Here is a 22,249-nt window from a genome sequence, read left to right on the forward strand (position 1 = left end):
CAGTCTTTGTCCTACATAATTGTTTTTGACAATGTATGAGGGGTTTATTGATATATCCAGGAAATAAACCGTGATAGGATGCTTTCTACTACTAGCCATGTGGGCCTATACTGTCACTGCTTCATAGGACAGATTAATAACAGACCTGTACATAGTTCTGTATGGATAAGAATATATATTCATTCCGGTTGCTGGTAAATCCCATTTCAACCATTCTATATAGTTATATGATTACGTCCTTTAGTGCATAAAGTGTACTGGCATAACTGGTATATATGTTTTAGACAGGGAGACATTCAATTTCTGTGCAAGAGTGGCTATCCTGATACAGATGTATTTATATGAGCACATCTGTGCCCACTAAAAAGGAGTTTTGCCACATTAATTCTCTACACAGCCCAGCATAAGGACAACTTCCAGTCAGCAGAAGCTACCAATGAAAATGTGGTCTACTGTAACATGTGCTCTCCTGCAAGACATGATGATCATCCTTCCTCCAGCAACACAGTGGGGTGACTGGTAAGGAGTGTTGAAAAAAACTAAAGATAGGTGACCTCTAATATTGGGAGAGATTCTTCAAAGAAATTGTGTCTTTCCTCCTGTGGAGAAAGTAGAGTTGTTTACTCCTTTTTGTTGTCCAGAAGTAGTGGGTGTAATTAAAGGCAGCAAAAGCATGGCCTGATCTGTTTGCTTCACTGAGAACTTGAATTATATGCCTCGTGCTTTGTTTGGCTGCACCAGAAGCCAGCCCATTTTGCAAGATGACATAAGGCCAGGGTATAATGAATGAATAGTCCCCATTCTAAGGAGCCAGCCTGTTTCCCCCAAGCCACCAGGCCCTTTCAGCATTTGACACTTCTGGAGTCTTTTCCCCATGGGTTTTCCACATTGCTGTTTTTGGGAGATTTCAAAAATGCAGCCTATTCAACTTCTCTCTGACTTTAAAAAAGCCTCCCAACACCACTAACCATCTAAGTGTTTGGTGCTAAATTATCCATCAGAGCTCCTTTGATACCAGAGAGAGTTGATTGCATTGTCTTTAGAGAGGATAAAAATAGTAAACCTCACAGGCAAGGGCAACAGGGAGGGCTGAGGCACAGCTAACAAAGGCAGAAGCACTTTTACTGTGACTGAAGTTGATATCTTGACCTGCAGACAGCAGGGACTGATGAAAAAAATCTAGTTTCTGTAATTGATTGAAAGGTAAACAGCAGTGTCTGAATTCATGCTGATGACCTTCATTTGTTAGGCTTTCAGGAAACAAGACACTGGATACTGCAAATTTGCCTGCTGTAGCCTGAAAACTCCTATCTGCCAGACTAAAACCTCTGCCTGCTTCTTCAGCTGCCCCTGGAATACAACACTGCCTTCCTTTTCAGCTCTAGCACTGAGCTGAGTTCCATGCCCCAGCATTTCAGGAGGCACAATGAGCTCCCCAGACTCTGACAGCTCCTTGCAATTTTTTCAGCTGTTAAATAAGTGGGGTGCTTGTCTACCCCACTCTGCCAACCCCCCGTTTCCTGACCATGCCTCTTCCAGCTGGTCTGCTCCTAATCTGGGCTCTGACATCCTCACTCTGCCAAGGCCATCAGCATCATCCATGCATTGTGGCAGCTCTCTCTTCAGACTTGGCTGAGAACTGACAAACTCATTACTGTTACTTGTAGCCCATAAGAAAGGTTAACATGTAGAGGTAGGATTCACTTGCCAACAGTATGTTCTGAAGCAGGGAGGAGGTAGGATTTGCCTCTTTTGGCCCAGGCACTGATGAACCTGTGGTCACCAGCATGTCACGTGCCGCTTTCCCTGCTCCTTGCAATGGTCTGGCCTGGAAAGCACAGCCATCTGGCAGCTCCTGACTGCAAATGATGCCACTAAAGAAATGAGGATTTCACATTCAGATTCCATTTTTTTACAGAAGTGTCAATCAAATGTGTGCTACTCAGGTTGGGAAGACAGTTTAAGAAGTTTGCCATGATTAATAGAGCTTCATATCAGTTCAGTGGAGAAAAAACAAGGGCATATTTCCCTGCAAGTCCAGGTAATTTTGAGACCAGAATTCAGCTTTCCTGGGGCTAAAGCACTGCATGAGTATAGAAAGGATCCAGTTATCATGAGCATTTCAGAAGACAGCAGAAGAATACAGTGCAGGAATTTCACCTAAGTACAGATCAACATGCAGCTTTGAGTAGTGAGTTTGTATCCTTTATCTAAAGATGCAGATGTGCTCCAGAAGCAGATGAGAATCAGATCTTTTCACTGGTATGAAGGACCAGTGCCACAAGTTTCAGGGATCTGAACCTACATCCTATAGTACAGTAAGAGCTGACAAAAATAGGTAGTGAGTCCTTTACTGTTCCTTAGCACTTTGTAGGGCACTCTCAGAAATCACACACTCCCACAGGCACCACACCCCCACCCCCACCCCCCATTCAGCAGGGATACACCAGGAACCATTTATTTATCTGTGGTCACTTTCTTCCAATATTAAGCATTTATTAATCAATAACTGGATAGCTGTATATCAGAAATGCTGATACTTTGCTATTTCAGCATGGTACATATATCCAATGGGAATTCTTTAAAAAGCAGACAGTGAACCTAGTCCACCCACATGCTTTCTTGGAGCACCTGTGATCTGCTAGCTCAAGAAGTTTCTGTGATCACATCTTACACTTTCATAGAAAAAGCTGTGGATACTATTGGAAATCAGAGATAGTACTAAATTCCACAGAATTTACTCAGGAAGGGTTGATCCAAACCAACCTGGCAAAGTTTCAGCTCTATAGGCCAGCTCCTGAGGCTGTGACTCATGTGAAAAGAGTTCCGTGGTCCTGCGTGGGTGCAAAGAAACAGTATTTGACACATGCAGACATCTGCACTCTCAGAAGGGACCCAAATGGTGAAGATCTGCCAAGTCCCTCCATCGTTCCAACAGCTCAAGCATTTCCAAGGTGAGTGCTGAACTTAGAAGACCATAGGGTGGGGGAAGAAAATGCCCACACTTAGACTGAACTTAGTGCACAGAAACTGTAAGAGCCTTCCTGTTTGTATGACTAACCACAAGTTATATATTCAGCCCTAGCAAAGTTTTTCAACTGATGGAGACACTAAGAGAGAAGAAGCAGCCCAAAATGACCCTGCTTTGTTAGAAGTTACATCTGTAATTTATAAAGCAAATTGCCAGGGTAAATAGTTACCAGTAAGGCTGAATCATCTCTCCATCTTCTGCACATTTTCACTTTGGCATTTGTTGTCCTTCTTCTGTTAAATGAGCAACTGAAATGTATTCGAAACTTACGGCAGTGCATTCTAGCACTTGAAAAACTATTTTAAAGGGGGAAAAAATTAAAACTACTTAAAACTCATCAGTGTAAAGAAAGTACATAGAATGATTCACCTGTGCCATTGTGCATTTTATTCTGTTCTTTAGAACATCAGAAATAATACCTCTGAAGATGCAAAGCAATTATACCTCATTTTCTTTCTGCCTTTCACTGTCAGCAGCTCCCCTAAATACTGATACACAGAGTTTCACTTGGGTGAACTAAGTTTTGATAATTCAGCTTTACATATTTTGTATATGAGATGTGCATTATATCTTGAGATATATATCTCAACCCCAAGATATGTAATTTAGGGGAAAACTGAAGTTTAAAGATGAGCATTTCTTATAGATGGGTTTTGTGAAGATAGCAATGCGATGCCTGGTTTCTGTGTTGGTAAGACTCTATTGGCCTTTTCCCAGACCATTACTAACACTAGGAAAAATGTGTCTTTCTGAATAATCTTCTCAAGGGTACAGTGTCTCCAAAATCTTCGCAAGAAAAGCAGCAAAGGGCTCCAGCCACTGGTAAGGTAAGCCAAGCCACTTCAGTTTATATCCTTTCTGTGGACCAAATGGAAACAAATTGTTACAGATTCAGGGGCAAAGTTATTGATCGTGCAAATTAGCAACTGTTCACTGACTTGAAGAACTTGTGTCAGAGTATGTCAGGATGAAATTAGACCTAAAGCTGGTTTGATGGCTTTAAGTCAAATTCCAAATTAGAAAAAGCTTTAGAGGGAAAAATCAAGATTTTAAAAACCCAAACAAACAACAAAACCCCACAAAACTACATAATGAAAAACAAACAAACCCCCAAACTTTAACCCCAATTTTAATAAAATGTAATAACACAACATAAATCATTTGGAAAATCCAAACAGTCAATGGCTTTCTGCAAACAGACAGTAAAGCAGTGAAACCTGCTTTACTGGGAGCTGAACTTAGGAGTCTTGTGTAGTGCAGAGCAGCCCACATGTGTAACTGAAACTGCAATGGGACCTCAGACTTGGTGATCAGGGGCGGTTTGGAGCAACTACTTGTTTTGCAGAGAGGAGCTGTGCCATGACGCATAGAGCTGTAGGCTTAGTTATTTATGAATCCTTGCGAGATTGGTGGGGATCCTTGTCAGAAACTGCAGAGCATGTTGGAAATGCAAAAAAGGAGCTCTGCTTGTTACACAAAAATGAGGTCTGCTTATTATCCAGTCATAGCAGGACCTCACCTATCTAAGCCATTGATATGCTTCCCCAAACTCTATGAGGTGATGATCAGAAATGTCATGGAGCGTTGCACCAGTGCTAAATTAGGGGATTAATGTCACCTACTGAATGACCTATTCTGGTGCACAACGCAAGTTCATGGACTGAGGTCATCGCTGCACAGCCCTGGAGCACCTGGCCTGCAGGAGTTCATGAGACACTGAGCCAGAGAGAGCACAGAGGCAGACAGGGATGCTAGTGGAAAAGAAATATGTTCTTTGTGACAACTGTCTCCAGCAACCAAGACAGCTGGACAAGCAGGAATATCAACTCAAGGGAAACAAAAGTGAACATAAGCAAGGTTTAAGGAAGGGTAGACAAGGCATGGTATGAATCAGCTATAGATGCTATTAAAGTGTGATTTTAAACAAGTGGATGCAATATTAATAAACAAAGTGCAAAGCTTGTAACTGCTCAGATATAAATGGTACTTTCTGTACAGGAAGCAGAAGATGAGCTCAGGCAGTTATATCCTGAAGGGAGTCCTACAGGTAAGGTCTTTAAGTCCTTCCCTAGCTAGCTCCAAACACAGCCAGCATCCAGTTTCCTGAATGCCAGAGTCACATCAAACTCCTCCTGATAGATCTTTATCTTGCCTGAAGCCTCCCTGGCTGCCATGTCTTGTGGTTTCAGTGATACCTCAGGCCCCCTTGCACAGAGACAGCTGCTGCCTAATGAGGTAGAGGACTTGGCAATACTGGTACTTGAACTAACAGAATTTCCTTGAGCACTTTTGTTCCCCAAATTGCCTGTTTATTTACAAGGGAAAGAAGAACTTGCATTTCTCCCCACCTCAGGGGAACACTGTAGTCAGCTCTTAAATTGCTGAATAGGACAGTCTACTGATTATTCCCCTAACAGAGCTACTCTGGTCTAGCAGAGATACTCTACACAGTCATTTTCTCAATGCCTGAGGCCTCACACTTTTCTAGAGATATCAGTGCTGCCAATGAATTTAACCTAGGGCTTTTAGGGCTCTTTGTTATTCTTCATAACTCACAGGTATGAAATTTGTCCTCGTAACCTCCTGACATTTCAGACCAACACAAAATCACTAGAATACAATGAATCATCAGCTGGCTTAAAAAATCAACCCAGCTGCATGTGTTGTTGTAACAGCAACGGAGGAGCAGCACTATTAAACACTCAGAAGTGTCATTTGTCCCCAGTCTGGTACATTGCTCAAGTCTTTGGGGTATTTCAGACTGATTCCTTTCCATCGTGTCACTTAAGCGGCAAAGGGGAATCTTTTATACGCTGATAAAGGGCCGCAGTAGCAGCTGACGTGATTTATGCTTAATAAAGGCCCTTTAGCGCCAGGAAAGAGGGGCCCTGCCAAATCTCAGGCATCTCACAAGCCACTGCCATTGTCTATGGGGCAGGAGCAGTTTTTAGGTTCCCTCTCCATCTCTGTAAACAAAAGGACAGCTGTACGCTTGGCTGGCTCCGGACGGGGCTCTTTGTGCACGATTAGTACCCTGTGCACATCATTCATGGTTCTTGAATAAAGATGACCTCTTGCAGGATGGGATGGGGGAAAAAAAGCCTCTTTATTCAGCAGAGCTTGAATTAGCATAAGGACAAGGAAATCATTCCTTGGAAGTCACAGGAAGAACTAGATAAATAAATAAGCAAACCACAGGTTCCCTTCAAATAGTGCTCAAGAGTTGACTCTGGGAACTGCAAAATCCACGGGAGGTTGTCCCCACTCCCCATCACTAACACCTGTGCCGCTTCTTGCTCTCCAGTGTGAGCTCTGTATGGCCTAGCCATACATCTGTGGCTGGGAAAATGCTTCATCACAGAGGCTGTGGCCATAAAGGAGCAGAAATGAAGCAAGAATGTGTCCAATGTGAACGACCTGATCTTTCCACCTCTCTGTCAGGTAGGATGATGCCTTGGTCAGTGGCTCTTGGAGTAGCAATAATGTTTGCCTTTATTGTCCCAGTGCTGTGTGCAGAGCGGTGGGTCAGGCAGTGAGCTATGCACACGGACAATGGCATACTGAATTTTTTCACATGCTGGGTTTCTCAGACGATGAAAGGCAATTCAGCAGCTTATCACCATGTATGCTGCTGCAATTAAGAGTCCTGGGAGCAATGGCAAATGAAGCTCTCCTCTCACAGCCCCCTCCACCTCCCATCCCTCCCCCATGCCCATAGGAACAGGCTGTCTCTTACCACCCACCACACTAGCACAACTGGAACCCCTGTAGTTGTCAGTGAGCTCCACGAAATTCACTCTGACCTAGCAGACAGAGGCATGGCAATAAGCACCAGGGTGCTCTCCAGACCAAACCTTCACATCAGATTAGTTTTCATCTGAAGTCATGCTGTGTCAACTGTAATGGCCCTTCTTGTCCTGGAAGGCTTAGCAACAGCAGAGTTAGCTTGGACTTGAAATTAGCTAAAGGCAGCAAACAAGAATGAAATGGGGTTTAAGATTAAATTAAATTCCAAAGTTGTTTTTAATGCAGTGTTGCCAGCACCTTTGGTTTCATCAGGGCTCACAGTAGTTGCTGGTTTTCTGCAGGTCTCACCTCCTAAGAATCATTCTGCTCCATACTTTTTCCTGTTTAACTGCACTCTTTTTGCTATAAAAACAAAACAAAGCAAAGCAAAACAAAACAAAACAGAAAATGTGTCCCAGGCTGTAGTTGAAAGCTCAAAATGGAGGAGGCAAACAAAAGAAAAAATAGATTTTAATTTATTATATATGATTTTCAAGTCAGTTTCATTACTGCTGACCCTCAGCAGCTGGCAGCACAATGAACAAGCCAGGGCCTGCACTGCCACTCATGTAATCTATAGAAGTTTCATGACTCTCCAAAGAAGCTGTAGCAGAAAAATGCATTAAGAACACAAAATAAGACTACTTGCTAGGCTGGCATCGGAATCCTCCAGTGGTCTAGATAACTTTGGGGTGGAGATTAACACAGGCCAACTCTAGCCATAGGTAGCAATGTGATTTGCACAGGTGGGCATTATCCCCCTCTTTCTTAAAAGCATGAGAGGCCAAGTGTCCTGCTCTGATGGTGCGGTTTGTCCCTGGAGAACAGGAAAGTAGGACATTACTGGTTTATGTAAACCGTGCACCCGTGCAGAAGAACATGACATGCTGAAGACATCTGACACCAAAATGCCCAGGAATGTCATTGAAGTAAAAATTCCCTGTTGTGCATTAGTTTTTGGACTTCAAACAACAGAAAATGAGCCATTTGAAAGTTATTTCCATGAAAACCACTTGCATGTTCCTCCCATTTCTGCCTTCTTCCAGCTCCCTGCCCTGCACCTCATGTGTGTCTCATTTGTTTCTCTTCATCTCTGATGGGGAGAAAAGAGCATTTAATGTGTAATAGAGGAGGCTAAACTCAACATTTAGAACAGGTACCTCTGATATATGTGGTAACTACACATCTACTCATTAACAGCCCTATTGAAACTGCAGCAAATCAATTAACAAGTCCGAGCACAATAAATATCTGAACAAGGCTGTAAGAAAGCTCAAGTGCATCAAAGTGAAAACTGTAAACCTGAATGAAGGGACTTCTGGGAAGAGTGGCCAGTGAGAAAAGGTTATTAAAAGAGCTTGTTATTTAAGAATATTATTAATACAAGGGAACTTCTGCCATCCTTACAAGTATTCTGTCTCTACTTGATTACACAAATGCTTCCTTCAGCTCCCATCTGTCTGGTTTTCTGCTGCAGATGAAGTTGACCCAAAGGGAATTTGTAACCACACATCTCCTACGACAAAGCAAGTCTTGCTGCAAATCAGGCAGCACAGCATGGTGAATGCTGCCTAAAGAGGTTCCAACAAAGATGTGGGAACCAAGCCTCCACCATCAGAAAGATTCTCATGTGACAGTTTCTGCTTCCGTCTCATGCAGCTGGACATCTTGGCAGCAGGCAGGCGACTTGGGAGGATGATGTGATTCATGTAGGGTTTTGCTGGGAACATGATCCAACAGGACAAAAATCCTAGTGTATAGTTGAATCAGGTACTGTCCTGGATGCCTGTGGAACGTGAGGGATACATACAAACAGGATGCCTCTGCCAGAGAAATCAGGCAAAATACTGTGGGTTTCAGTAAGAGAATATATATTTATCTCTCATCTTCCATCACTTTTCTATAAGCATTTGCAGATTCACCATCCAGTACAAGTGGGAGTACTCAGGCAAGCTACATCAGTTAGTGTTAGAAAAACCTGGGGCATAAAATGTGAAGTACTAAAGGCCAACAAGAAGTCATAGACAGACCTCCTTCTTGTTTTACAGAAAAAAAGAAAAACAAACAAAACCCCCACAAACAAACAAACTGGACAACAACAACAAATCAAATCCAAACCATAGCGGAATGAGGCTTTGCCAGCTTGAAAGAAAAAGAGAAAATATGTAAGGACAGACTTGCCGGTGAAAGAAAATCCTCACGTGAGACAGAGGGCTGAGACCCTCAATCTATAAGTAAAGCCAGGTTCCACATGACCATCAGATTTCAAATGTGTGGCAACTTTTAAATATGAGCGAATAAGATTAAATAAATAATTTCATGGTTTATAAGGGTCATAAATCCGGGAGATGAGAGGTGGGTAGGAGCTGTACACCAGTCTTTGAATTTAACATTGAAGATTAGCATGGCACCAGGATTATCTGACAAACCCCATGCCAGGTACAGCTGAGCTGGGTCAAAGCAAGCAGTTGAAATTAGTTTCTTACCAAAAGACTCAGCCACATAATTGTCCGAGCATTACACACCCATATGACTCAGGCTCCTACTATCTTCAGCTTTATTCCACAATAAAAAGAAACACAGATGTGAATGTCTACCACAGAGAGGCCGTCTGAGCTATGGCCAGCAGTATTTCTGAGGCTCAATCGTCCTGTATAGTGTCAGTCCAGCAGCTGATTGATGTCTTGCACTAGTCCTCAGTCTTCCAGCTGAGGTAGCTAGCCTTTCAAAAAGGAGATGCTCAGTGTTTCTGAGAGACTTTGCTCTGGTCCCACTACTGGCATTTTGAAAAGATAAAGGCCTGGCAAAGGAAACATGGCATGTGCCTGCAAGTTGCCAGAAGTATTCCCAGCAGACGATGAGCTCAGTGCCTTCACTGGCAGAATGTCAGGTGAGCGTCAGCCTGTGAGAGGTTTGGGGAAGGTTTCCTTCTGCTCCAAGGCACACTTGCTCCAGGTTCTGAAGCATCAGGAATTGAGAGAGGGTTGCAAAGGAATGGGGTTTGTTGCCTCCTCTCCAATGTGCAAATAGTTACCAATGTGCAGTGGTTAATTTTTTTCATATATCCATGGAGCTGACTCCCTGCGATGCTGTCCTGCAGAGCACATACTGGAAGCTTGGAGAGTAGGAAGCAACATGGGAGGGAGTGAGGCACTCAGAGGAGTCTCCATGGCACCAGTGTGACAGGTAGCCTGGAAATACAGGATTTCAAGGGTTGTTTTCTGCAGACTGCATTTATAAATCTTGAGGTTTATAATCTTGCAGTGGGAAAGCTGTGGCACTTTGCCTGTCTCCTGCTGGTTTCATGTGGTCTTTCTTCAGTTTGAATTTTTAACCTGCTTCTTGCTTAAAAGCATTTATTTTAGTGTGGGGCCATGAATTCAGTCTGGTCCGTGGCATGAGCCACATGAAAAGCAATTGCAGAAATTCATATTTTCTATTAGAATGGCATTTGTGTGCCACCAGATGGAAAGAGATGTACACGAGGCCAAGCGTCTCCTGCACTGCCCATGGCTGTGGCATGTCTAGCATGAAAACACAGCTCAAACCATACTTTTTGGAGTATGAACCATCCTCAAAAACCCCAGGAAAAAATAGTTGCTTCAAGCCTCAACACAGTCTTCAAAGCAATGAATGCTAGTTTTTCCTGTAGTATGGCAAATTGATGCAGTGTTTGCAAACATTTGCAAGCATAGCATGGTAAAACAAATGCCACCAGTCCTCCAGCAAAATGCACAATTTATTTTGTATTTCACACACAAATATTTGTTCTGTTCTTTGAGAGCAGCTGAGTGAGAGCAGTGAAGCAGCCTCTCCAACCATCTCCACCCAAGAGCTCTGGCTGTGTCTGGTGTCTCCAGCTTTGTGCGAGCACAGAGATAAACTGAGTGGTCAAACTGGGACCCAGCTTGGCTCCTGCAGTGACAAATCATTCTGTAAAAACTTGTTTTATACAGACTGTTATCTTTCTGGGTGAATAGAAGATTATTTTTATACTAGATAAAACCTAGCAGGCTTTTTTTCTTTCTTTTTTATTTTTCCCTTAAAAGTAATACATAATTTATGGTCCATCCCTTTCCTGTGATGGACAGAAGTAGTAACAGATTCATGAGGGAAATTCAATGAAAAGCTTGTAAGCATCTGCTCTGAGACTATGAGAAGCCCCCAAAACAGTCCCATCTCAACCTTCTCCCACCTCTACTGCTGCCTTCAATCCTGCTGAAAGGGTTACCCCAAGTAACAGGGTCATGGGCACAATGATCAGTTCCTCTGCCCCACAGCTTGCCAGCTTACAACATGGGGAGAGAACATCAGCAAGGGAGTATTTCTTTCCTCCTCCAACCCTCCCAGCACCAAAGCAGCTTACAGAGGATTGCTGGAGGAAACAGATTGCACAAACCATCAAACCACCAGCTAAAAAAAAGTGCAGATAAATGCAAATATGATTTCCTTCCTGTCCATGCCTATTAGTACAGGGTTTTGAGCACAAGTGTATAGGGTAGGGATATAAATATGTTTACAGCTTGAGAGAATCTGCTGCATCACCTCTGCTGCTGCAAGACTAACTGCATGTTCTTGGGCCCCAGGGAGGGCAGCTGCCCTTGCGAGGATAGAGATTATGTGAGAATATGGCTGTGGAGAGAGGTCAGCTTTACAGAGACCTTACATCCTCACCCCAAAAAGGCAGCAGGGGAGACAGGGCAGTGGGACACCAGCCCTAAAGAGCAGAAACACAGCAAGGGCGACGCAGGTGAATGTAGCATCTGCAGGGAGACCCCAGACACGAGGAGGGCTCAGTTCCCTCAGCCTGGGGCACCTCCCACAGCTTCTTAGGTTTCGTGCAGGCAATGAGGAATTTGCCTCTTTTTCTTCCCTAAAGCATTTTTCCACTCATTGTGGCTTCTGTATCCATGCTCCCATTGTTTGTGCCAACAGCATGATCCCTGTCTGAGCAGTAACTGCTTGTATGTACTGACCAGAGCAAGCTCAGTTGGGGAGAGAGTCATAGAATCATAGAATGGTCTGGGCTGAAAGGGACCTCTAAGGTCATCTAGTCCAACCCTCTCTGCCCAGACCCTGCAGATCTCTGTTGCCCATGACACACTTGGGTTCAGCCCTCCCTTCCCCAGAGAGACCCAGGCAGCTCATGTCTCCATCTGATGACTATTGGGAGGATCAATTAGCATACATGAGATGGTTACCTGAGATAGCCCAGGGCTCGATTCAGTGATTCAGGAGCTCCCTCTGTTTCTAATTTTTGCACAGACTTTTAAGACAGAAATGCTAAGCACTACTCATAATGTGTTTGCTGAGAGCCAGATGCATACAACAAACAGGGATGCAGCTGGGGAAGACTCTGAATGGGCACAATGAGTAGTGAGGGAAGGGCTTGGAGCCTGGATGTTAGCAGGTGTTAACAGTGCACATATAGGCTTTATTTGGTTCCCTCTGCAGAAGGTGTACATGGAGGGGGTTGCACCCCAGGGGCCCTCTGCAGCTGCAGGTGCAGCTTCTCTGGATCCTGAAGCTGAATGCACCAGACATTAGACCTGATGTTCCTTTTCCAGGGACCTTCCTGCAGCTACTCTCACCCTGCCACTCTCTCTGTTTCCTGCAGCAATGAGACATAAACATGGAGCTTCTCCAAGGGCAAGCAGGAGGAAAGGGGACATGACAGGGACATTGGCAAGAGAAAGGAGTGCCTGGGGACTGCAGCAGCCCTGCACTCCTACACTAACCCCAGACAGGGATTGCTTGCCATAAAGATTGGGTCCATTTGTCAGACATGGGTGGTTTTATTTCTTTTCCTGACTGAGCTGTGTCTAACTGCCAGCCCATATGTTGGCTCGCTGGCAGCTCTGGGCACCCAGGGTGCAGTGTGCCTCTGGTCAGATGGCTTCACTCACGTGGGGAACTGGCTCTGAGCTGCACCCTCATGTGCTGGCTCTGCTTTCCTATTGCCCGTGTAACCAGCTTTCACTACAGTCCAGTCCTGGCTATGGCATTATGCCCTACCAAGTGTCACCATGGGAGCCTACTACAGCTTACAGGCCTGTCAGGATTCAGATATTGGCCTCTTTGGAATGCTTAAAGTGAACAGAGCAGCCTGCCCCATTTTACAGAGTACTGCTGCCCTGAGTCACAGTCCCACTCTTACATTTAACTGTAAGTTTGCCTTGCTTCTGTGGCAGCTTAATTTCTATTTCCATACCATGCCACCCCAACCTCCCAGCCTGAACACGCAAATATCTGTAAAAAAACAACCCTTGTGCAAGCATCTGTTCCACAATGTCTTATAACCCTAAATGATACTGAAATTGCCAAGCCCAGGACTGCTTTGTGGTCATTATCCAGCTGTGACTTCAAGGGGCTGAGAGAGACGCCATGCTGGAAGCCTTCCCCGCTCAGTTCTCGGGCAGAAAGGAGAGAGAGCTACCAGCCCTGATTAAAAGCTGCTGCTTTTTTTTTTTTTTTTTCTTCTCTAAAGCGGTCTCTGCATGCAAAGATTTGGTTCAAGGAGCATTAAAATCACTGCTGTCAGTTCAGAAAGAAGGGGCTGAAGGAAATCTGGGCCATTGGCATTGTGCGCGGGTTGCTATGGCAATCCCCGCAGAAAGGCAGCTTAATAGGCTTTCTTCCCAGGAAACTCAAAACTGCAGCTCGCGGGCTGCAAAGCGGCGCCTGCAAAAATATTTTCATGAATAGCATCTCTGTGCAAAATTTTGTTGGCCATAGACATCCTCCCTTCGGAAGCAGGGTGACGAGGAAGGTGTTTGAAGATCACCTAGTGGCGGCTGGTGACAGAACGAGGGCACAGGCAGCGCTGCAGAGGGACTCACGGGCGGCGGCAGCGACGCAAAGGGAATGGCGAATTTCACTGCATAAGGCAGGCATTCTGAGCCACTTAACGTACTGTGATGATCAGTATTCACACACGGAGGGATGCTTTAGTAAAAGAGACAGGACCAGCAAGCTGCATCCCTGCAATCTGTGACTCTGCAAAACGTTGTTCCTCAACGCAGCATAACACAAAATGATGCCATCTCTCTGCTCTTCCCTGTAATGTTTACAGTATTCAAAAAATAATGGCATTAGCTAAAATATTCTGGAACACCAGGTGATCACATTCTACTTTTTTTCCGTGAAAGCTTCAGAGAATATCAGTAATTCAAGATTGACCTGAAAAATACCTTAAATACTGTGGATTAGGGAAACATATTTTAACTTAATGGAAAGAGAGAAAGACGAAGGATTAAAACATGAGCCTGTGAGAAAGGATATCTCTGGGCCCTGACAGACCTTCATTTTATGATGCCTGGCGAGTCACATAATCCCCCTGTGCTTCTCTTCCTCTGTGCCACCTGTAAGCCGGTAATATTACAAGCTGTTGTTTACATTCCCGAGTACTACAAGATTTAATAATTTTGGTGTTCTTCTCTGTGTTGGAAATATAGCATATAATGTCAGGGAAAGAAAGGACAGTCAGTTATACGTATCTGTCTTACTGGGAGAATACAAACTGCTCACCAGCCTGGCATATGAAAGATTTTCCTTTTTCTTCACCAGAAAATGCTTTGTGCTTTAGAGGAAACAAACCTGAGTATGTCTCTGCTGAAGCCAGGGAATTCCACGTTATTATATTGTTTAGCACAGAGCTAACCCACAGGTCTTAAAAGGTCACGAGTTAGGGTTAACCTGCTATACCTCTATTTTCCATTTCATCTGCCATTCTAGTATTGTTCTTTCTTGTTAATGTAGGGATAATTAATGCATTAGTTGAATAAAACCTGCACTCATTGCCATAGCTGTGTGGCTGGGGCAAAAAAACCCAAACTAACCACAAACCAGAATTATATTATATTTTAAAACGAGTAGCAAAAATTACTTGGGTGGGATGAGTCAGAGCAACAATAGGTAAGGGTCTGAATGCTTCACTCCCCACTGAGCTTCTGTTGGTCTGCCAGAATTATGCCATTTCCCCATGTTATGTAAAGAGATTACTGCCCTCACAACATTAACAGGAGAGTCTGCACTCCTAATTTTTACATTCAAAGTCAGGTTCAAATTATGAAACTGAAATAAGAAATGTGTGAAGACCCTTAGCATCTGTGACATATTTGTCATCTCAGTCATAGGGAAGTTTTAATAACTAATTACAAAAAAAAAGGGGGAAATTGCATGGACTCCTCCTACTTCTCTCCACTAATGGAGACAAGTCACATGTAGGAAATCCCAGACAAGCTATAGCAGTCCCTTCTCTGTCACCAGTGGACTGTGGTGCCAAGAATATAAACTTTATTAGCTGGGAAAAATTATACATAGACGAGAAAAGCAAGTCCCCCAAATCCCACTGCAAATTGCAATCAAACGTGAGGATTTCTTGAACCTCTTCTTGAGCTTCAGAATCAAACTTCCTTCTTAACTTGATTATATAACTTAGTCAGATTATGTAATACTAAAAATTCAGAAGTTAGTCTGTTCTTTAACGTACAAGACAACAGAAAGACAGCATGGGGCTATCATTTTAGTTAAGTTTTGTACTTCTGAGACACAGCAAGAGGAGAGACTATAGACCTATAAGGACCTCAAGCAGGTCTCTAAATTGAAAGCTACAGTGAATCCAATTTTTTAAAATGCAATTACATGTGATTGTAACTAATCTGCATAAAAGGCAGTTGTTTCACTGCTATTTTTGGCAAGCTTAAGCTTCAACAAGTACTTTTCTTTGCACTTTCAAAAACTACTCATTTGCATTTCTTATTTTCTCACCTTTGTTTCCCTGAAGCCCCAAATGTCAAAGGATCAAAGGATTATGTTATTTGTTACTCTGAACACTCTGCTGGGCCCTTGCTTCCCAGAGCCTCTACTCTGTCCTGTGTTTGGAGCTGAAATACAACTGTATTATCTGAATAACCAGGGTTTTCCTGGATTCAGAAAATCTATTCTTACAGCAGATACAAGGACTTAATCCACTCAGTTTTGCTCCCTGAAAATTCAACCAAAGTTTATGCAGCACTGGCTTGTCTGAAGGCATTCAGAAATTGCCACAAAACCTCCTTTGGAGCAGCAGCTAAAGCCGCCTGGTGATTACAATGGATGAGCTCATGCTTTTCCTAGTAACAAGCTCGTCTTTGTTCAGGCCTCTGGGGATGGGAGATGTGAATGGTAGGGAATACACTGACGGTCAGGGTCAGATGATGCAGGAGTAAGAACTTAAATTGTTTTCAGAGATGGATTGGTTACAAAGGTTAAAAAATTAGGTTTTACAAATATGCTTGGCAAGAAGAGAGAGTTTTGTGCAAAACCCACTCAGCTTCACTCTCTTCTGGGGGTCAGTAGTGTTTGCCCATGCGCTGCAGAGCCTGATCTCTCTCCCAGTTACAAAATTCTGGCTTCAAGCAGCAGAACAGTGATTTTATGGTCTGCAGTGCTGTTCTGCGGTGCTAACGACGAGCCCTTTAATTTCACCCTTCAATTACCATAACTACATTTTTTTTCCTACCAAGGCAACAATGTAGAATCAGCACGCTAGTAATAAACTACTGCTTGTATATCAAACTAGAAGACACCCGGCTACAAAAAATTAAATCAAGGAATGAACCAAAAAGTCACTTTAAATATGGTTTTATTTAGATTTGTCACACACACACACCCCCCAAAAAAAAGAGGAAAAAAAAGGCAAAAGCAGTCAAGTGCATTTCTTGCCACGTGAAACCTCATGCAGAACAATAGCAGGGACTGCAAAAAACTGTTAAATGGCTGAAAAGGTTAAGAAGGGATTTATGTTAGAAACCTGGAGTCCATTAATTCAGGTTCCTATTTTGAGATCAGCTTGGTGGTAGGTGACTAAAACAAAGACAGAAACAAATTCAGAAGAGATGCCAGTTTGCCAGATGCGAGTTTACCAGAGAGAACAAAGAGTGGGATTATTCTGCTTTATCAAAAATATTAAGCCACACAGTACATATTTAGATCAAGAAACATCAAGAAAACATGGAGCTGCTGTACTTCTCTTCTAGGAGTCCTGTATTTTAAAACAATGCTATAAATACGGCTGGATGATTAATTTTGCAGAAATAAAAAAAGGGTGTTAACCTGAAATGAATCACAACTCATGAAGCTTATGTCATATTACTGAATTGAAGGAATTTCCTCCAACCCAGGAACATTTGAGTGATGTCTCTGCTGAACCGCATGCTCAGACTGCCACCTGATGGCTAAGCTTTGCTTTCCTCTCACCCAGCTACCTCCAAAATTTAACAGGGCTATCCATCCTAAGCTAAGAGAAAAAGTCCTGCTTAAATTACAAATGCTCACTTGCTCAGGAAGAGATACCTTCGCTGTTACATTCCTACCTGCTATCGTCAGTTTGATAAAGCAGGCTGGTCTGCTATGGATCTTCATCTCAGTGTGTCTATTTGGGGGCATGCTGTGGCACTCAGTGGGGCTTAGTGGGTCAGAGATTGACGTGAGATGGGGGGACACCTGTCTGGGGAGGATAGGCCTGGGAGATCATCCACTGCTTCAGATCATTCTCCAACAGGAAGGAGTTATCTCCAAGTTTCAGACAAACAGAGGTCTATGGACTGCAAAAGACACTTTCAAAATCCACATTTTGCAGATTAATAGAGCCACCCTCAGTTAATACTCCATTCTGCCTTCTAAAATGTCCCCATATTTGGAAATTAGGATGACTCCTTCTGGGAGTATTTGTTGGAGCCAGGTAACCTCCACTGAGCTGCAGCCTGGATTCTTCTTTATGATGCTGCAGAGGAAACACGAGATTTTTGCCTGATCTCTGCCAACACAGGAAACCAGCCTCTTCAGCAATCTGTGTAGGAGTCAGACACGATCATGTCCTTGGATGCCTCATCCACTCTGGTGAGCACAGGGCCTTGCTCTCACCTTCCCTTGCATTCAACTGCAGGATTTGACAGCAAGGAAGAAGAGTGTTTTATCTTCCACATGGAGGACAGCAAGCATGACCTTGCTTTCTGGAGAGGGGCTGTCCAGAGGCCCCTTCCAGAGACACAATTCTGGATGACTTTTATAAGAAAAAGACCTTATTCTGTCTGATATTCGTGTAGAGGGGGTCAACTTTACCATGTACCAGTACCTGTTTAGACATAATGCAGCCTGAGTTTGGCTTTCTAGCTTGAACAGATGACTGCAGAACAGCTGCAGAGGCTGTTCAAGCTGCCAGAATATAAAATAAGAATGATGAAATAGTGTTTTGTGTTTCTAGGTGTCTCTGGTTCTCAAGAGAAACTGCAGGCAATACTTAGATACAGCAAGTCATGCTTTTATCTTTCCCAAAAGGAACCAAGGAAGAGTTTCATAATTGTTTTTTAAATAACTATATCTAATCTTTGAAACAGTCTCTCCTATTCCTTTACTAGGGCATGAAGCTGACAAGTATGCAAAATAAGTATTCATTAGGGTACCATTTATAGGAAGCCAACATCAAAGACAATTTAATTTTATGTAAGGCTCCTTGAGGTTAAAACACTAATTGCTCTAGAATCTCATACTCCCTAATAAAAACAGAAGCAATAGTGTTCTTACAGGCTGGGTGTATCAGAGGAATACAGATACCGAACCTTATATATAATAAAACAATATTTCACTATGACAGTAGTGAGACACTAGAGCAGAGGCCCAGAAACAGGTGGACTTTCCATCTCTGGAGATAATGAAACCTCAACTGGAAAATACTCTGAGCACCTTAAAAAACTTCAATGTCAGGCCTGTTTGGAGCAGGAAATTGGACTAGATGACCTCCAGGAGTCCCTTCCAACTCAAGTTATTCTTTGGCTTTCCTGACTCCATGATGCAGACAAGGTTTTGTGTCTTTTCATGGACAGGAAACCCATCCCACCCTTGCATTCTGACCATCATAAAACTATTTTAACATTGTCTCTCTTTCCATGGGAAGGCTGCATCAACAGCTAAAAAGTCACTGAGTCATGCAGTGATCATGTCAAGTCCTGCATCACCACCTCTTAGGAAGCTCCTCTAGCATCTGAGGTTGACCCACATTTCAGCAAACTCCCAAAGACTCCCATTACCTTTAAGCAAATGCAATACCTCAAATCCAGCTGACAAAACAGTTTGGGGACTGTATAGCACACCCTTTCCTTTTGAAAATCCCCATTCAGCCAAGGCGTATTTCTTACGCATCATGCTATCTTTTCCACAAAACCTTCCTTCAATCTGTACATCAGAGCTGGCCCCCTTCTAATCATCCAAAAGCAAAGCTGCTTCATTAACAGCAATTGCCAGTTCACCCAGCTGTGCCAAGCTGTAGTATTTCTTGAGCCTGTGTGGACCTTTTCTTTGCCCAAACTGCATGTTGTTTCTGTTGCTTTTCTAAAGCCCACTTGAGATGGACAAAATATACATTCCCAGGAGACCTCTTCCCTACATTCTTTCACAGAAAACACTCCTAAAGTTTTTTACAGGTCAATGTTACATTTATTTTCAAACCTATTTCAGCTTTGTAATTGCATCCTATGGATGCATGATCCTGTGAACACAGTTATATCTGCACAATGGATCTCTGCTGCATGTTTTGACAAGCTTGGAAAATTCTTGACCTAACGTCTCTTTCAGCTCAATTTTCACTTTATATTTGCCTGATTTTACAACTAGTCAGTGTTAACTGCTATGCCCTTCATGGTCTGAAAACCTTGGAGACAGCTTGTGAAGGAACACTGAGACATGTCTGAATGGACACTCAATGTCCTCTTACAGCCAAGGCTTAACTTCACAGATTTCAACATGATGGTGTAAGAGGGAGTGAGCAATCCTTTGGCAACAGGTACTCTGTGGCCAGGCACCTGCTGAAGATGGCAGGCTGGACTGCTGCTCAAATCTGTTGCTACTAGGGGTCCTCCTCAGCAAGGTCCCAGAGGATCAGAGCAGATAAGGCTAATAGCATCCACTGACTATCCTACTGACCCTGCTTAATCTTTTTCTCGTGCTGCCAGACATTATTCATAGACATGAACCAGGGGGTCTATTGCAGTGTTCTGGTGTGACTCCTGCATAGCACAAGCTAGAGTCTCTGCCTACCAAAGACTGGCCCTTTGCCTGCAGCAGAGGAGAATTATTTTCCCCATGTTCTATGAATGTGTATCTTCTAGGACTCAAGCTTGTGACATGCTGCATCATGTAGAGCTACCAGCAAGGAAAATGAATGGGCTGTGTGTCATGCTCAGAGATTAATTAAATAGCTATTGAGTAGCCCAGCTTCCTTAGCTAGCAAAAATCTTTGGGAGGTACTGGGGCACATTGACCTCTGGTAATTTTTCATAGTATCCTTGGTCACCATCCTTTCTCATCAAGGTCACTGAAACATTTGGCAATACACTGGCACTTTTATATCCCCTCAGAGAAGAGTGTGACCAGCAGAACCTCCAGCTGACACCTTGTTCAAAAATCTTGAGGTTCTAATAGGGCCCTGGAGGCAAAGGATGGAAGGAAATGAGCCCATCGTGCTATGCCCTGGGATTTCTGGTGGCATGTTCACTCAAACACAGACTTGCTGAGACCTTGTTTGCTCCTCATCAAAGCAATACCAGAGACAAACCTGCCAGCTGAAACATGGTGTCCTTCACGTAAGCCAAAGCAAGTACCAGCTGTACAAGGACTGACTATAAGTGACTTTGCTTCTTTCCATTAGCTCATGCAAACAGCTGCAGGGCATCTCTGGAAGTTACAGCCCTGGCTTCGGTGGAGTTGAAAAAGAAATGGGAGGAGATCCATGCAGGACCTGGTAGTGTCAGAGGTAGCCTGCAAAAGCAATCACAGCCTGCAGGGGTATTAATGTACTGACAGAAGAAGTTCATAAGTTGTTTCAACAATCCCCCTGCTAATCTTCAGTTCTGAAAGATCTGTGGTTGATATGATAACATGTACAAAGTGTTCAAAGCCAGGAGGCATGGACACCTTGTGCTACTTCTTCAAGTATCCCAAGGGCCCTAAGGAGCCCCCAGGCCAACACACAATCAGAGCAAGGTTGAGCTCACCCAGAGTTTGTGACGCGTCCTTTCCATTCCAGGCTGCCAGGGCCTGGGTAACTCCTGGAGCAGCTCTTCTTACCCAGTCCCAGACTGTCTGAAAGGGTTGTGGAAGGAGGTGGAAATATTGCAGGGGACAAATGCAGGTGGTTGAAGAGACCAGGGTTACAGTAGGGTGGTGACTTGCTTGGGTGTAACTCTCATGAACCTAAATACCTTGACAAAATGCTACTGAAGAGCATCTGGCATGTCTATCACTGATTTTGCTGTTTAATTCAAGACTTTTTAGTAATTCCAGGGAATTGTCTCAGAACCAGAGGGGACATTACATGGCTTGCATGCAGTGCCTAAGGAATTGCTTCAAAGCTCTATCTTAGGGGCTTAGGAGATAGACAGCTCTTAAGGTGGAAAATACAATGGACAAAAAGTGGGCTTAACCTGAAAGACCCCAGTCTGGGCTGCCTCATGTGAAACACAGTGCAGAAAACGTTAGTAGCAGGATTCAGGGCAAACATGAATGTATTGGTGCAGCCCAGGGCATGGGATGAAACTTGTGTTTTGCACAGAGCTGATGCTTCTGAGTTCCTTTTTCATTGTGAAGAATAACAGAAAAGGCCATCTGCCAGGGCAGCCTCTGTGGATAACACAGCCTCAGGAGAGCCAGGGCCTTGGTGCTCCAGCTCACTGGAAGCCTCAGCCCTCCAGAGCATCCTCCACCTTCTGCAGGCTGAAAGGTCAGCAGGTCACACCATGCTGATTTGCACCCATTGCTTCCCCTGTTAGCATCACAGTTTCCTCCTCAGAAAAGAGAGGTGATGGCAGTACCCTGACAAAAATGAATGCAGAAGCACAAGTGAAAACTAGCAGCTGATTACTGCTGTGACCATAGCCACCACTGCTGTCCTTGAGAAGGAAGGCCATGCTGTGAGACTTGGCCTGATGATCTGTTAGCAGGTGAATTTGCAAAAAATCATCAAATATCTAGAAATGACAGGCATCAATTCCCCTTAGACAGGCATCAATTCCCTTTAGTTTGTTCCTCAAAATAAGCACATAAAAAATGTAAATGCTTTCAGATTTCAGACATGAGGATAAATCCAAGTGGAGTCTGGTTTTCCTTCCTGACCTCATCTGGTTGCACACCACAGAGGGTGAAGATGAGCTGTTCTCTCCTGTCGCTCGCCAGGTCTCATCTGCTTCATCTCCACCCCAGCTACACAAATGATGCTCTGCTCTCTCCATCCATAGAGTCTCCCTTACCTGCCACTCAGAGTTGCAAATACACAGCATGGTTACAAGCTGGAGCCACAGCTTGCAAAATGAATGGTCCTATTGGTCAGAGCAGAAAAACCCAGAACAAAAACCCATGACAATTGCAGAGAGTGTTCAGGGAAACAAACAGACAAGTGGT

General features: G+C 43.7%; 1 long non-coding RNA gene across 1 annotated transcript in view; it reads left to right on the forward strand.

The window, feature by feature from the left end:
• The first annotated feature begins 1,635 nt into the window (after positions 1-1,635).
• LOC137452082 (uncharacterized) overlaps positions 1,636-22,249 on the forward strand; it is a 31,323-nt gene continuing 10,709 nt past the window's right edge. Inside the window, exons 1-4 of the long non-coding RNA XR_010989962.1 lie at positions 1,636-2,954; positions 3,799-3,858; positions 5,030-5,078; positions 6,336-6,472. This is a non-coding gene — a long non-coding RNA (uncharacterized lncRNA). The remainder of the gene's footprint in view (positions 2,955-3,798; positions 3,859-5,029; positions 5,079-6,335; positions 6,473-22,249) is intronic.

The sequence above is a fragment of the Melanerpes formicivorus genome, unplaced genomic scaffold, assembly GCF_026170545.1.
Source record: "Melanerpes formicivorus ecotype bairdi unplaced genomic scaffold, bMelFor1.0.p_v2 SCAF_48, whole genome shotgun sequence".
Lineage (NCBI taxonomy): Eukaryota > Metazoa > Chordata > Aves > Piciformes > Picidae > Melanerpes > Melanerpes formicivorus.